The sequence below is a fragment of the Monodelphis domestica genome, chromosome 2, assembly GCF_027887165.1.
Source record: "Monodelphis domestica isolate mMonDom1 chromosome 2, mMonDom1.pri, whole genome shotgun sequence".
Lineage (NCBI taxonomy): Eukaryota > Metazoa > Chordata > Mammalia > Didelphimorphia > Didelphidae > Monodelphis > Monodelphis domestica.
In genome coordinates this window covers 522289146-522305135 of record NC_077228.1, presented here as the reverse complement: position 1 = coordinate 522305135, position 15990 = coordinate 522289146, and the positions used below count along the sequence as shown (strand labels likewise).

Below are 15990 nucleotides of genomic sequence, written 5' to 3'. Positions count from 1 at the left end.
CATCGTCCCCAATTCCCATGATTTACCAAACCTCTCCGAAACAGAAGGGATGTGCCAAAGATAAAGCAACACCAGCTGTTTCCATGGTCTAGGATGCTCAGAATCCAGGTATCCCTAAGTACCTAAATAGGTACCTTTGGCATGGCAGGTTCTGTGCCCCAGGGACCCCTAGATAGAAGAGCAGGTACTCCTGGCTGGACAGACTATGGGCCCCAGGCATCCTTAAGTACCTAAGCAAATACCCTTGGCAGAAACTCTTGGCATGATAGGCTCTGAGCCCCAGGTGCCCTTAAGTACCAACAGCAGGTACCCACCCCTAGCAGGACAGGCTCTGGGTTCCAGGGCAGGAACCCACAGGTCAGAGTTGGGTTCTCCTCCTTCTTTTTAGTTTTCTTTTTTTTTTAAACTCTTATCTTCTGTCTTAGAATCAATACTAGGTAGGTATTGATTCTAAGGCAGAAGAGTGGCAAGGGCTAGGCAATAGTGGTTAAGTGATTTTCCCAGGCTAGGAAGTGTCTGAGGTCAGATTTGAACCCAGGACCTCCTGTCTCTGAGCCTGACTCTCAATCCACTGAGCTACCCAGTGGCTCCCTTCTTTTTAGTTTTTAGTGAGTCAGTGAGCCTCACAGGAATGAATGGGCATCAGGGGGTTGTACTCTGCATGGCAGATGTATTACATCCTCTTTTCTCCTCCACCACCCCAAATTAACCAGGCTTACAAACTTTCCCATTATTGTCAAGGGCACCACCACTACCACCACTGTTTGCCGCTTTGGTGCCAACTTCGATTGCTCATCCTCTTTCACCCCGTATCTTAAATCATTTGACAAGTCTGGTGTCTGACTCTACAACATCTCTCCCATCTATCCTTTCTCTACAAACACAAACACTAGGATGGTTACAACAGTCTCCTCATTTCTCTCTCTGCCTCAAGCCTCAGACTTCCAATCATTTCCCCACCATGTGCCAAAATGGTTTTTCTAAAGTGCAGGTCTGAGTGGGTTAGCCCTCCCCTCCTCAATAAATTCTAGTGGCTCCCTATTGTTTCTGGGATCAAATATTATTTCATCTCGACCTCATCCATTTCTAATTTCTGTTTGATGATACTTATAACTATATGCAACATAAATATCTCTACTTATATAAATATTTGCATTTCTATTTACTTATGAATAAATAAATACAGATATTGCAGAGTTCTCTGTTTTTTTTTTTACTGATAGAGGAGAGTAATCAAAAAAGTTTGGTAATCATTGTTAATCCATGAAGAGAATGGAATGTTAATAGGCTAAGAAACAATGACAATGAAGGATTCAGAGAAAACTTGGAAGATTTCTATGAACTGATACAGACTGAGATGAGCAGAATCAGGAAAACTGTACACAGTGACTACAACAATGAAAAGGGAAAGAACAAGAAAATGAACTTAAAATAATGGATGTCCAAATAGTAAAATGACAATAATACAAATTCAAAGTGATGGTGTAAATCTTGAAATCTCTCAGACTTGTGAATGTTAAACATTTCCACATTGAGGAATCCTCCATTGAAACAAATTCCCTACTGGAAACATTCCCCATTTTGATGTGAGAACTCGCCAGGATCAGAAATGTGAGGACCTCTACTCCAACTGTACTTAAGACTGCTTTAGGGGAGAAAACTCCTTGCTATGGGAGGACCCCAACTCTACCCATACTTAAGACTGCTTTAGGAGAGAAAACTCCTTGATAAACAATGAAAGTACTTGGACCCATGCTTATGATAAGGCAAGGAGTTCTTTGAGCCAGGCCTGTTTTTAGAATTGATACAGTGGGATGCTAGGTACCTAAAAGGGTCGGGCAAGTTTTCTCTTGATGAGATTAGTTGACTCAGCTATGTTTTCTCTCATTCAGACTTACTGAGGGGATTAGTCGACACAACAGCATTTTCTCTGGTTCAGACTTACTGAGGAGATTAGTCGACTTAGCAGGAATTCAGATGGGCAGTCCTTTGGAAAACGTCTACAGTGATTTGTAGATGTAAGGACTTAGGGGAGGTGACATAGGAGAAAAACCCCTATATAAGAAAAAGCAGAATCTCTTGAGGAAAAAATCCTTTTGGAGGATCTCTGATGAGGATCACTTGGGAAGAATCTCTTGAGAGAGGCTCTGGAGAAGGGAAGCTCTTGGAGGACAATCTCTAAGGAGGTCTCGCTGGAGCTCCTCTGAGGGGACTCTGTCCCTCTGGAGGCTCTGGAGAGAGGCCCTTTGGAACAGTCTCTGGCTGGAAGGCTCTTTAAGGAGGACTCTGGCTGGAACTCTCTCTGGTGAAGTCAGCTGAGATGGAGCTGGCCTGGTGTCACTAGAATCCTTGCTTAGACAGACCTTGTGGTGAGTGATAAAAGACTGACTGACTGATCTCTCTCTCTTAAGACTCAGGTCTAGGCCATGTTGGCTTAAGGCCCTTCATACTTATTTCCTTTTTCTCTCTTTCCTTTAATTACTTATTGTATTATTAATTAAAATCTCTATAAAACCCAGTTGACTTGGGTATATTGAATAATTGGGAATATTTCCCTGGTGACCACCTTATATATTGATTTAAAAACAAGACACTGTAGTGAAACATATTTCTGCGGTCAAATTTACTCACCCTCTCTTATATCTATCACAATTTATATCTTCCACTATTTTAATCACTACAGTTTAAACCTTCAACCATTTTAATTATAACAGTTTATGGCAAACAACTAATTTTAAATATTACAATAGTCATGACTATTTCAGACTTAGGAGAAGAGATGAGAAAATGAATCTCCTTTCCTTCATTAGACAGATGGAGAACTATGGGTGTGGAACAGAAAATATTTAGTTAGATTCTGTTGATGGATTGACTGGTTTTGCCAAATTGCTCTTAGAAGAAAAGGCTTGCTGGGTAGGAGAAGGGGAGTGTCTTTGACCCAAGAACAATAAATGTCCCCATATCTCTGTTCAATTCTCATATCCAAGACTGTTCTGCACAAAGCAGGAAGGATGAGGTTGACAGACTGGGAATAGGGACACCTGGTTGCATTTGTGATTCTCATCATTGACTCATCTCGTGGCCTTGGTCATTGAGATTGGCCAGTATCTCTGTGCTGCTCTCCAGGATTAATTCCTTTCTACTTCTTAGTTCCATGCTGAAGAAGGCATATGGGATCACAGATTTACAGATAAAAAAGGACTTTAAAAGCTATCCAGTTCAACCCATTCATTTGATGAATGTGGAAACTGAGGCCCAGAGAGGGTGGCCCAAGATCACCCTGAGTGCAAAGTGGCAGAGCTGAGATTCAAACCCAGGTCCTTCAATTCCAAAGTTCCCACTCTTAAAAATTTTTTTTTTTAAAATTAAAATCTCACCTTCCGTCTTGGAATCAAGACTATATATTGGTTCCAAGGCAGAAGAGTGGTGAAGACTAGGCAATGGGGGTGAAGTGACTTGCCCAGGGTCACACAGCTGGGAAGTGTCTAAGGCCAGATTTTAACCCAGGACCTCCCATCTCTAGGGCTGGCTCTCAATCCACTGAGCCACCCAGCTGCCCCCAGTTCCTACTCTTTTTGCTGTTCTGTGGTATGAGCTATCTCACCTCTGAGACTGACTGATATGAAGCATCAGCTCTTCTGTAGTCTCTCTAACCTCTGCATTCCACTAAGGGCTTCCCACTCCCACTCTCACAGGATCAGAGGGAGAGGAGTAGGCAGGCAATTCCAAGTGTTCTCATTCAAAAGGCATTCTGGGAGGAGGAGAGTCTAGAGTTCTGCAATGGCCAGGCACCAGACGATTTCTCTGATGGGGACAATGTAGATACTGCCTTGAGTCCCTGGTTGTCTTCTGTTCACCCCCAAAGACTGCAAACCCTCTTTGAAGCCCCTTTGCAGCAGGTAAACTGAAGGACTCTCTCATACCTTCCTGCCACTGTAGAAAGGAAGCAGCTATGGATGGGCACTTAGGAGTCGTGACCCTGCCACACTCTAGGTGACGTTGGACAAATCCTATTCTCTGTTACTCGGTTGCTCCTGGGTAAAATGATGGGGCAGCTAGGTGGCCCTGGGGATAGAGAGCCAGGTCTGTAGACAGGAGGTACTGGGTTCGAATTTGACCCTGGACTCTTCTGCTTTAGAACCAATACATAGTATTGATTCTGGGGGTTCTAAAAGAACAAATCTACAAGTCCCTTGTCATCTTGGCCATTCTTCCCTGTGACTCCTGTCATTTTGAGGCACTATTTTAAGGTTGGTTTGAGAAAATTCTTGGAGTGGTTCTAGTTTTTGTTGCTACTAATCTTGGATCCACTTCCTGGATATTCTCCATTGTGCCTCCCAAAACATGGCTTCCAAAACCCAATATAACCCTTCCATGGACAGCAGAACTAGGATTTCCCCAGTCTAGCCCCTCTCTTAAGGTAGCCCAAGATTATATTAGTTTTCTAGGCTGCCATAAAACACCGTTTAATTCAACCAATATTTATTGGTTAGATAAAATGACCTCTAAAGCCCAGCCCATTTCCAGAATTTGGTAATTTTATCCTTTCTCCCAAGCAATTGACTAATTTTCAGTTTGTAATCCAATGAAACTCATATATCTTTTAAACATGAACTATTTTAAGCATGAACAAGCTAATTCTCCCCCATTTTGAATGTGGGAAATTGATTTTTTGGGCCCAAGGGTAGAATTTTATATTTGTCCTTACTCAGCATCATATTTTAAAAAATGAAATTAAATTATTTCCAATGAACAAAAATCTAATTTTTCCCCTCTACCTCCCAATTAAACCCCCCTACCCCCAACCTTTGTAACAAATATGTATAGTTAAGCAAAACAAATGGCTAAATTGGCCATGTCTTCAAAATATACAACTCATTCTGTGCCATTGCTTCTGTCAGGAAATAGGTAGTATATTTTGAGATTAGTCCTTTGAAATCTTGTTGGCTTTTCAAGAATTTTCAAGTCTTTCAAAGTTGTCTTTCCCCAGCATCTAATTAAATATATCTCATCAAATTAATATGGGATCTTTTCGGACCCAGACCCTATCCATCAGCATGTTAGCCACCTCTCCAAGTTCTGTTTCATTTGCAAATTTGACAGCATAGGCAGTGGACCTCTTGAGAGAGAAGTGCTAAAACTAAGGGGACAGGGTGAGCTCAGCATACTATTTGGACATGGTCAGTGCAATAATATGTATTATTAGACTATGGACATTTATTTATCCATCCATTCATTCATTAATTTTTAAACCCTTTATGTCCTAATAACAACTCTAGGACAGAAGGGCAAGGGCCAGGCAATGGGAGTTAAGTGACTTGCTTAGGGTCACACAGTTAGAAAGTGACTGGATGGGGCAGCTTGGTAGCTCAGTGGATTGAGAGCCAGGCCTGGAGACAGGAGGTCCTAGGTTCAAATTTGGCCTTGGACACTTCCTAGCTGTGTGACCCTGGGCAAGTCATTTCACCCCCATTGCCTAGCCGTTACAACTCTTCTGCCTTGGAACCAATACACAGTATTGATTCCAAGACAGAAGGTGAGGGTTTAAAAAAAATGGGATATTTGCTTCTCTTCAGTCTTGTAGGGCCAGCTAGGTAGTTCAGTGGATGGAGAGTCAGGCCCAGAGGTCCTGGGTTCAAATTTGACTTCAGACACATCCTAGCTGTGTGACCCTGGGCAAGTCACTTGACCCCCATTGCCCAGCCCTTACCACTCTTCTGCCTTGGAACCAATACACAGTATTGATTCTAAGACAGAAGGTCAAGGTTTAAAAAAAAATCCAAATGGTAAGTAATACAGCCTCACAGGTCCATATATAGTCATCATTTCCTGTTCTTTGTATATAGAAGCATCTTGAATATTTGCTTTTTACATTCATGTTTATCAAGTACAAAATGAAAATTGACCCAATTCATAATAAAAAAAGGTCGCTGAGAGAAAGCGAAACAGACAGGCTGAAATGACTGGCAGGGCGGCCTGAGCCCATCAGATATCTGGGCCCCTCCCAAGCCCTTTCAGCCAATCCTTAGGCTCCACCCCTTTGTTCTTTTCCCACTCCCAGCTAGGAGAGTTGATCCATCAAAGAAAGGGTATTTCCCGAGAGCCTCTGGGAGTGCCCAGCCCGGTGAGGACATGAGGAGGAGGAGATAGTTTTCTGCTCAGAACCAGGCATATACTTCAAACAAGAGAAGCAACAGTATTTCTAGGGGACCCGAGTTCGGATCCCAGCTCAGCCCTAATCAGGCAAGTCACCCCGGGCTATTCACGGCTCTCTCCTTCTCTAGAGAGTAAGAAGGGCAATCCAACTGGAAAGAATGCTAAGTAGTGGAGGCCATCCGAGTTGGAGGGGTGGGTGGTGGGAAGAGATGCTGTTGGTACAGATGTGAATTGGTCCAGAATTATGGGAGAAAGGTTGCTTAGCTGCTCGAATCCTTTCACCCAGAGACCCTGGTGCTAGGCATATACCCCAGCATGATCAAGGGGGTGCAGATGGGTAGCTGGGTATCTCAGTGGATTGAGAGTCAGGTTCAGAGATGGAAGGTCCTGGGTTCAAATCTGACCTCAGACACTTCCTAAGCTGTGTGACCCTGGGCAAGTCCCTTAACCCCCATTGCCTAGCCCTTACCACTCTTCTGCCTTGGAACCAGTACACTGTATTGACTCCAAGACGGAAGGTGAGGGTTTAAAAAAAAAGAGGGGAAAGATTTCTCAGCTAGAGATGGGTCCTCAAGAACAGGTAGAATTTTCAGAGGGAAGGGAAGACATTTCAGAGGGAAGAGTCAGCTACAGTAACAGTTACAGCTACTGGGAAGTAGTGGGTGAGAGCATAAGAAAACCCCATCGATTTGAAAGAGGGAGAAAAAGTCCACAAAAATCACAAATTTTATAATAATCATAATTTTCATGTAATCTTTGTTCTGTTGTGAAAGACTGTGTGACTCCATGGACCCTATCACACTAGTACTGTCCATGGGGTTTTCTTGGCAAAAGACACTGGAGTGATTTGCCAGTTCCTTTTCTTGTGGATCAAGACAAATTCACAATGTTAAGCAACTTGCTCAGGGTCACACAGCTAGTAAGTGTCTCAGGCTGGATTTGAACTCAGATCTTCCTGACTCTAGGTTCAGAATTCTAACTGTTGAACTACCTAGCTGCCTGCATATAACATAATATTATTATATGATTTTGATGATTTATGGTATTAATCTGATAAAAATAAATCATTACAATTTTTTTAAACCCTTACCTTCCATCTTGGAGTCAATACTGTGTATTGGTTCCAAGGCAGAAGAGTGGTAAAAGTTAGGCAGTGGGGGTGAAGTGACTTGCCCAGGGTCACATAGCTGGGAAGTGTCTGAGACCAAATTTGAACCTAGGACCTCCTATCTCTAGGCTTGGCTCTCAATCCACTGAGTCACCCAGCTGCCCCCCATTATAATTTTTAAAAAAGTGAATTTTAACATTTAGCCAACGATAGCAGAATATGCCAATGATCTAGGAAGGCTGTGATTCTTCAATACAGAACCAATATTTAGAGCTAGAAGAGACCTTAGGATTCATCTGCAATCAACATTTTCATTTAAATTCAGAATACAATCATGATATTGGCATGTTGGTTCTACCCATAGCTCCCCAATGCTGCAGTGAGAATTCTTGCTGCTCAGGTGGACAGCGCTCTGGTGTGGGAGTCAATTAATCCATCCAGAAGTGTATAATAAGTACCTCTCTTTGTGCTCACTCCAACTGCTGGCTACTTTCTGCCCAGCCACCGTTGCTATATGCTACCAACCAGACCAGCAGAGGACATGCCCTTGTCCATTCCACCCCTTGCCTTAGAATTGGGATCAATCGATCAAACCATTATCTCTGGAAAAGAGAAGACTTTTGGACTCCTCAAAGGCTCCATTGATGACTCCTAGAACTTCCCAGACCAAAATACCTTTCTCTGACCACCCCCCTACTCTTTTTTTTCCTACTCTTCTTAGATATGTTGTTTCCTCCATTAGACTATAAAGAGGATCATGCTGTTCATCTTGTATTATCTCTAGCCTTTAGCACATAATGAACAAATAGTAAACACTTTTTCATCCATCCATCCATCCATCCATCCATCCATCCATCCATCCATCCATTCATCCATTCATTCATTCATTCATTCATTCATTCATTCATTCATTCATTCATTCTCCTCTTGCATTTCATGTATGGAGCTGGGGACTTCCATTTTATCAGATGGGAATCCTCATTTTCCATCCTGGTACCTTCATTAACATATTTTTGCATAATTGTGTTTGGGTTATTTCTAGCTTGGGGTCTCTGTTTTCCCACCTTTCAGATGGGAAGAAAAGTATCTGGTTCATAGTAATGTGGTGAGCTTGGGACCAATGTTAGTATGCTCTGAGAGTGAAAATGGGACTAATAGCATAGATTTAGAGCTGGAAGAGGTCCTACCCCCTCCTTTTATAGAGGAAGAACCTGAAGCTCACAGGGGTTAAAGTGATTTGCTTGGGGTTACATAGAAAGCATCTAGTCGAGATTTGAATCTGGGACTTTCAGATTCTTTTTCTAAGAGTTCTTCTGTGCCTGGGTTTTTGATCGGCTTGGGTATAAACCTTCTCTATATTTAGAAGACCATGGGTGGGGTAGCTAGGTCACCCAGTAGACAGAACATTGGCTCTAGAGTCAAGATGTGAATTCAAATCCAGCCTCACCTCTCTTTTAGCTGGGTGACCCTGGGCATGTCAATCTAACCTCTTTGTGCCTCACTTTCCTTTACTATAAAGTGGAGAAAATAACAGCATTTCATGGGGTTGTAAGACTCAAATGAGATATTTGTAAGGTCTTTAACCCAGCTCCTGAGAGTAGCAGTCACCTTGGAAACATGGAAATGGATGGAAGACTTGATCCAATGCTGTCCTCACTCCTAACTTCAAGGGGATTGGACAGAATCACAGGGGCATCAGTTTAAGCCTGGAAGGGACCCAAGAGTTTTATTTCTGCCTTCCAGTTGGCACAATATCACATCTCTAATGTAACAGTGGTTCCTTATATTCTTACAACTAAAAAAGGTCTAGAATAATGTCATGATCTCAGGATGGAGGTTATTCTTTCCATTTTGTAGGCAGGGAAAACTGAGACCTAGAGAGATTAAATTGTCTCCACCATCAGTGCTTTAAGTTTATTATCACTCTCCTGCTTATAGGCTGTGTGATCTTAGGCAAGTCATTTCCCTTTCTTTGGACCTCTGTTTCACTCTCTGTAAAATGAAGGGTGTGGGCTAGATGGTCATTTTCTGAAACCTCTTCTCAAGATCTTGGGGCAGCTTCCAGATCCTTCCAGATCCCAGATCCAGATCCTTTTTTTGTTGTTCTGTTGTGTCTGATTCTTTGTGACTCCATTTAAGGTGTTGTTGTTTTTTTTTTTTTGGTAGACATCCTATAACAGTGGTTTGCCATTTCCTTCTCCAGCTCATCTTACAGATGAGGAAACTGAGGCAAGCAGGGTTAACCGACTTGCCCAGGAAATGCAAATACTTCTGGAACTTTAGTGGGGATGATGACAGTAGCAGTAGAGATAGGGTGGTGGAGCAGCCAGAAAGTGATCCTTAGAGGCAAGAAGACCTGCTGTGTGATCCAGAGCAAGTCGTCACCTTCTCAGTGCTCCTTGCAGCTGTTCAAGACTTTTTAGTTCAGTGTAACAACCTGCATGGAACTTTATCACCTGGAGTTCCCTAAACCAATGTACTCACAAGTTCAGTTAAAAAAAAAATGGCAGGGGCATCTGGGTGGCTCAGTGGATAGAGAGTCCAGCCCAGAAATGGGAGGTCCTGGGTTCAAATCTGACCTCAGACACTTCCCAGCTGTGTGACCCTGGACAAGTCACTTGACCCTCATTGCCCAGCCTTTACCACTCTTCTGCCTTGGAACTCATACACAGTATTGATTCTAAGACGGAAGATGAGGGCTTAAAAAGGCAATAGGGAAAGCAGGGTTAGGTGTTTAGGGGTGTGTAATCATGGAGGGGAAGGGTCAGTATCCAGGGACCGAGTGAGCGTTGCTTTCTACCAGCCACTGACAGTTTTTGTGTCATCGCTCACAAGGAGGAGCCCTAGAGCTGGAAGGGCCCTCAGAAGCCACCCATCTGGCCCCATCCCTTCATTTGAGAGAGGAGACCCAGGGCAATTAAGGGCTTTTCTCCAGGGTCCCACCCATAACAAATGGCAGACTCAGGATTTGAACTCAGGTCCTCTGACTCCAAATCCTAGGCTTTCCCCCCCTCCTACATGATCTCTTTATTTCTTCCTCCTCACTCCTGGATTAAAAAACCTACATGTTTGCACCCAAGTTTCAGAAGCTGTATCGCTGTTATGGAAAGAGCAGGGGATGAGGAGACCCAGCCTCAAGCCTCAGACTATCACTAATTTAGTTCTAGAAAGAGCCCTGGTTGTTGTCCAGACTTGCTTCTGAAGGACCTTGGGCAAGTGACTTCATTGGGCCTCAGTTTCCCCAAGAGTCAAGTGAAGAGAATGCTGCCTGCCTCACTGTTCTTTTTTTTTTAACCTTTACCTTCTAAGGTATTTATTCTAAAACAGAATAGCTTCAAGGGCTCGCCAATGGAGGTTAAGTGACTTGCCCAGGGTTACATAGCTAGGAAGTGTCTGAGGTCAGATTGGAACTCAGATCCTCCCGACTCCAGACCTGATGCTCTATCCACTGGGCTACCCAGCTGTCCCCCTGCCCTGCAGCTCTAAAAAGTGCTCTAGTGAAGTCTAATCAGACAGGAGACGGTAAATCTTGTTATACAGATGTTCAGGGCACTGTCTGGCTGACTTGGCTCTTTGTTGAGAGGGGGGCAGATGCTCCATCTGGGCATGGCACCACTCATTTTCCTTTGGGGCCAGCCAAGGGAGATGTGCTGCCTGCCACACAATTCTGATCACTGTGACCTGCTCGGGAAACGTCCTCTCCTGGAGCCGGGGCTGCCCCTCTAAGGTCAGGTGGGGTCCCCAGCAGAAAAGGGAGGATCCAGGAAGGGTCTACACTGACTCTTGTTGGATGGGTGGCTGCCAGCGTCTCGTGGCGTCCCTCTCTGTCACTTACTGCCTGTGAGGAGGTTCCTCATTCCTGGACGCTGGTAACACCCAACTAGGAGCCCAAGAAGAGTCCCGTCCTTTACCCAAGGTCACACAGGCAATAAACCCCAGCGCTAGGATTAGAACTCAGATCTGATAGCTGCCAGTTTAGCCCGATTTCCCATGAGTCACAAGCTATAACCCCCGCCTGCCATGCCCCGACTCAGGGGTGTAAGGAAATCATGGGGGGAAATGGAGGGGAGAGCCAGGGGAAGAAATGTAAAATGCTGTTCAGGTGTGTTAGTGATGACGATGATTAACCTTCGACCAAGCCTCTGGGTTGGAGAGTGGGAATGAGAAGCCATAGCTTGGAGAACTGTTCACAGGCTGATCTATGACCCTCAATGGCTCCCTCCTTCCTGCCATCCCCAGATCTGGGTCACCTCCAGAAATCTTGCGCCAGACAGTTTCAGTTCTTCCTTCTAGTCCCATGGCCACCCACCTTTGTTTTCAGGCTGGTTTCAGGCAGGAAGAGGAAGGTGGGAGAAGCGGGGCTCGAGGCGGAGGTTTATAGGTTGGCTCAGGCAAAATACTTCCGTGGGAAAGGGTCTGGGGCTCCTGGTGGTTTTTCCTGCATGTCCTGGAGAAGTCCTACATTCCAGATCCTATTGGGACCTAGCTGGACAAAGCGGGGGCACAAAGACCCCCGAAATGGTTTGCTTGTGATGAGTCCCTTCTGCTCCCTTCTCTATTCTTTTGAATGCCTCTAGTCAGGGCTACCCTTAGAGTCAAGGAGGTGCAGGATCACAGCCTTAGAGCTGAAAGAGACCTTAGAGGCCATCTAGTTCAGCTCCCTCATTCTGAGTGATCAACTGATTGATAGGAGTTAGAATTTGAATCCACAACCAATACTCTTTCCACTGTACCACACTGCTTTTGAAGCACAATTTGTTGTGAATGTACTTGCTAATTCAGGAGAGCAACTCATGGGTGATCCAGGGCTTCTCTCTCTCTCTCTCTCTGTCTCTCTGTCTCTCTGTCTCTCTCTCTCTCTCTCTCCCTCTTTTTCTCTCTCTCCCTCTCTCTCCCTCTCTTTCTCTCTCTCCCCCCTCCCTCTCCCTCTCTCTCTCCCCCCTCTCTCTCCCTCTCTCTCCTCCCTCTCTCTCCCCACTCTCTCTCTTTCCCTCTCTCTCACTCTCTCCCCCCCTTTCTCTCTCTGTCTCTCTCTCTCTCTCTCTCTCTCTCTCAGTCTCCCTCTCTCTCTCTCTCCCTCTCTCTCTCCCACTTCCCCCCTCTCTCCCCCTCTCTCTCCCCACTCTTTCTCTCTCTTTCCCTCTCTCTCACTCTCTTTCTCTCTCTCCCCCCTCTTACTCTCTCTCTGTCTCTCCTTCTCTCTCTCTCTCTCTCTCTCTCTCTCTCTCTCTCTCTCCCTCTCTCTCCCACTTCCCCCCTCTCTCCCCCTCTCTCTCCCCACTCTTTCTCTCTCTTTCCCTCTCTCTCACTCTCTTTCTCTCTCCCCCCCCTCTTACTCTCTCTCTGTCTCTCCTTCTCTCTCTCTCTCTCTCTCTCTCTCTCTCTCTCTCTCTCTCTCTCAGTCTCCCTCTCTCTCTCTCTCTCCCTCTCTCTCTCCCACTTCCCCCCCTCTCTCCCCCTCTCTCTCCCCACTCTTTCTCACTCTCTCTCTCTCTCTCTCTCTCTCTCTCTCTCTCTCTCTCTCTCTCTCTCTCTCTCCCTCTCTCTCCTCCCTCTCTCCCCACTCTCTCTCTTTCCCTCTCTCTCACTCTCTCCCCCCCCTTTCTCTCTCTGTCTCTCTCTCTCTCTCTCTCTCTCTCTCAGTCTCCTCTCTCTCTCTCTCTCCCTCTCTCTCTCCCACTTCCCCCCTCTCTCCCCCTCTCTCTCCCCACTCTTTCTCTCTCTTTCCCTCTCTCTCACTCTCTTTCTCTCTCTCCCCCCTCTTACTCTCTCTCTGTCTCTCCTTCTCTCTCTCTCTCTCTCTCTCTCTCTCTCTCTCTCTCTCTCTCTCCCTCTCTCTCCCACTTCCCCCCTCTCTCCCCCCCTCTCTCTCCCCACTCTTTCTCTCTCTTTCCCTCTCTCTCACTCTCTTTCTCTCTCCCCCCCTCTTACTCTCTCTCTGTCTCTCCTTCTCTCTCTCTCTCTCTCTCTCTCTCTCTCTCTCTCTCTCTCTCTCTCAGTCTCCCTCTCTCTCTCTCTCTCCCTCTCTCTCTCCCACTTCCCCCCTCTCTCCCCCTCTCTCTCCCCACTCTTTCTCACTCTCTCTCTCTCTCTCTCTCTCTCTCTCTCTCTCTCTCTCTCTCTCTCCCACCTCTCTCCCCACTCTCTGTCTCTGTCTCTGTCTGTCTCTTCTCTTCATCCTGGCTTTGAATTTCAGGTTTCAGAATCTCTTAGAACAAATGACACGACGTTCCACAGAGCAGGAAGGAACCCCAGAGACCATCATGGCCAACTCTTTCATTTTCCAAAGGTGGAAACAGCCCCAGAGATCAGAGAACTCGTTGGTGGGCTGGCCACAGATTCACCTTTATCCAATGACTGATCCCTGGTCATGGCTATAGACTGAGCCCTTGGTCCGGGTTCAGACCAGTCACTGTTGCTGGCCTCTAAGTGACCCTGACTTCAGCTGAATCACTCATTCTGGTCTTTAATTCAATTGTTTTTGCCATTCATTAAGGCCACACTGGGCAGCGAGGTGGTACCAACCTTCCTCAGACATTTTCGAGCTATGGGACCTATTTCTGTTGACCTCAGTTTCCCCAGCTGTAAATGGGTGCTAGCACTATAATAAGAGAAACCATAAAACAGGGTAACAATCGCACCTAACTCCTAGGGTTGAGCAAGGATCAAATAACTCAAGATTATAAAGCACTGAGTAAGGCCTGTTCAAATGCTGGCTATTATTTAGCTATTGTGTGCCCAGCACCATGCACGGGTGGGCTGGGGATAACAAAGACAAAAATGAAGTCCTCCTTGCCTCAAGAAGCTTACATTCTGGGGGCAGCTGGGTGCTCATTGGATGGAGAGTCAGGCCCAGGTCCTGGGTTCAAATCTGACCTCAGACATTTCCCAGCTGTGTGACCCTGGGCAAGTCACTGACCCCCATTGCCCAGCCCTTGCCACTCTTCTGCCTTGGAACCAATATACAGTACTGATTCCAAGACAGAAGGTGAAGGTTAAAAAAAAAAGTAAACAAATTCTACAAAGTACTTTCAAAACTATCCTGCTAGTCTGGACTTTGTTTGGCCCTTTTGTCTGTTGTCTTTTGTGTGTTTAAAAATATCTCTTTCATTGGCCTTTTTTTCTTTTTTGCATCCATATTGCCAGTCTGCTTCCCCTCCCCTGATACCCTTTCCCACAATTAACAGCGAAAAAGGAAGGGCGACCCCCCCCCCCTCATCAAACCCTTGTACCAATGAACATGGTTAAACAAAGGAAATCCTCACAGTGACCGTACAGAGGTGGATGGCTCTGGCACCTTGGCTCTATCATCTTCTCTGTCCAGAGCCGGGGAACGTGTCTAAGTGCCTCATTTTAGGGAGGAAAGGGAAGGTGACTTGTTTAAGGTCACCTGTTGCATTGGGAATGCTGGGACTCCCAGGGTTCCGGAGTCTTAGTCTAGACTCAGCCAGGGAATTCTCTAGCAAATAGCAGGGCAGTGGTGGCAAGGAGAACTCAGGTCCAACTTTCCAGGCCATTAGAACTGACCAATAAGGAATGCTCCAAAACACCATTTCTCCCAGGTGGAGAGGGCTGGACTTCCTGGGGTTCAGATTCCCTCCCCACCCTTACTTCCCCCTTTTCCCTACCAATGTGGCCGAAGGCACCCCAGAATCCAGGCTCCCCCAAACCCTAAAACGATACCCCTAGAACAAGGAGTCTCGTCCTCCCCTGGCTGAGCCATGTGGAGCTGGAACTCTGCCTCCATGGCCGTAGCTAGCATTAGTCATCTGGAGGCTCAGATTTCTCATTGAAAGGGAAAGCTCAAGGGTGGGGGCCTCTCCTGGTCCTTAGACCAGCCACCCCCATCCCAGGCAATCCTTTAGCCCCATAAGCCCTTTTTGTGGTCCCCATTCTTAGACTTCTGCCTCAGTTTGGTAATAGGCAAACAGAATTGCCCCCCCCCATTAACACACACAATTTGTATATGGTGGATAGGTGTTGGGGGGAGCTCAAATACTTGAGTCCTTTCCCTTGTGCTTCCTCCCTGGGTCTGAGCTCACCTTTCCTGGGGAGCTGAGGCTGAGTGTGCCCCATAGGCACTACAGGGGTCAGGATTCTGTCTCTCAGCTCCCACTGGGACTAGAGGATCCCCCCCCCCCCACTTATTGGACAGATTGTATGACTGAGGCTCACAGAGGCAGCTCCTTGTGCCTGACAGCTCCTGGGCTCCCTTAGAGACCAGAGAGGAAATCATCTTGTCTTGGCTCCCCTGCCTCCTCCTTCCTTGGCTGTCACCCGTCCTCGTCCCCTTCCCTAACCCGAAGATCCCTCACCTGGTTTCCTTGGGAGCGGTGGGTGGCGTGAGTGGCTGCTCCTTCACGTCCCCCTCCTGGGGCAGCCCCCCCCCCCCCCCCCCCCCCCCCCCCCCCCCCCCCCCCCCCCCCCCCCCCCCCCCCCCCCCCCCCCCCCCCCCCCCCCCCCCCCCCCCCCCCCCCCCCCCCCCCCCCCCCCCCCCCCCCCCCCCCCCCCCCCCCCCCCCCCCCCCCCCCCCCCCCCCCCCCCCCCCCCCCCCCCCCCCCCCCCCCCCCCCCCCCCCCCCCCCCCCCCCCCCCCCCCCCCCCCCCCCCCCCCCCCCCCCCCCCCCCCCCCCCCCCCCCCCCCCCCCCCCCCCCCCCCCCCCCCCCCCCCCCCCCCCCCCCCCCCCCCCCCCCCCCCCCCCCCCCCCCAGCGGGTGGCTTGGGGAT

At 47.2% G+C, this 15990-nt stretch overlaps 1 protein-coding gene across 1 annotated transcript in view; it reads right to left on the bottom strand.

The window, feature by feature from the left end:
* The window catches only part of MLXIPL (MLX interacting protein like), a 47795-nt gene extending 32058 nt beyond the window's left edge, over positions 1-15737 (bottom strand). The window contains exon 1 of the mRNA XM_056819776.1: positions 15580-15737. The gene's annotated coding sequence lies outside the window, so the exon portion shown is untranslated. The remainder of the gene's footprint in view (positions 1-15579) is intronic.
* Between the last annotated feature and the right edge of the window lie 253 nt (positions 15738-15990).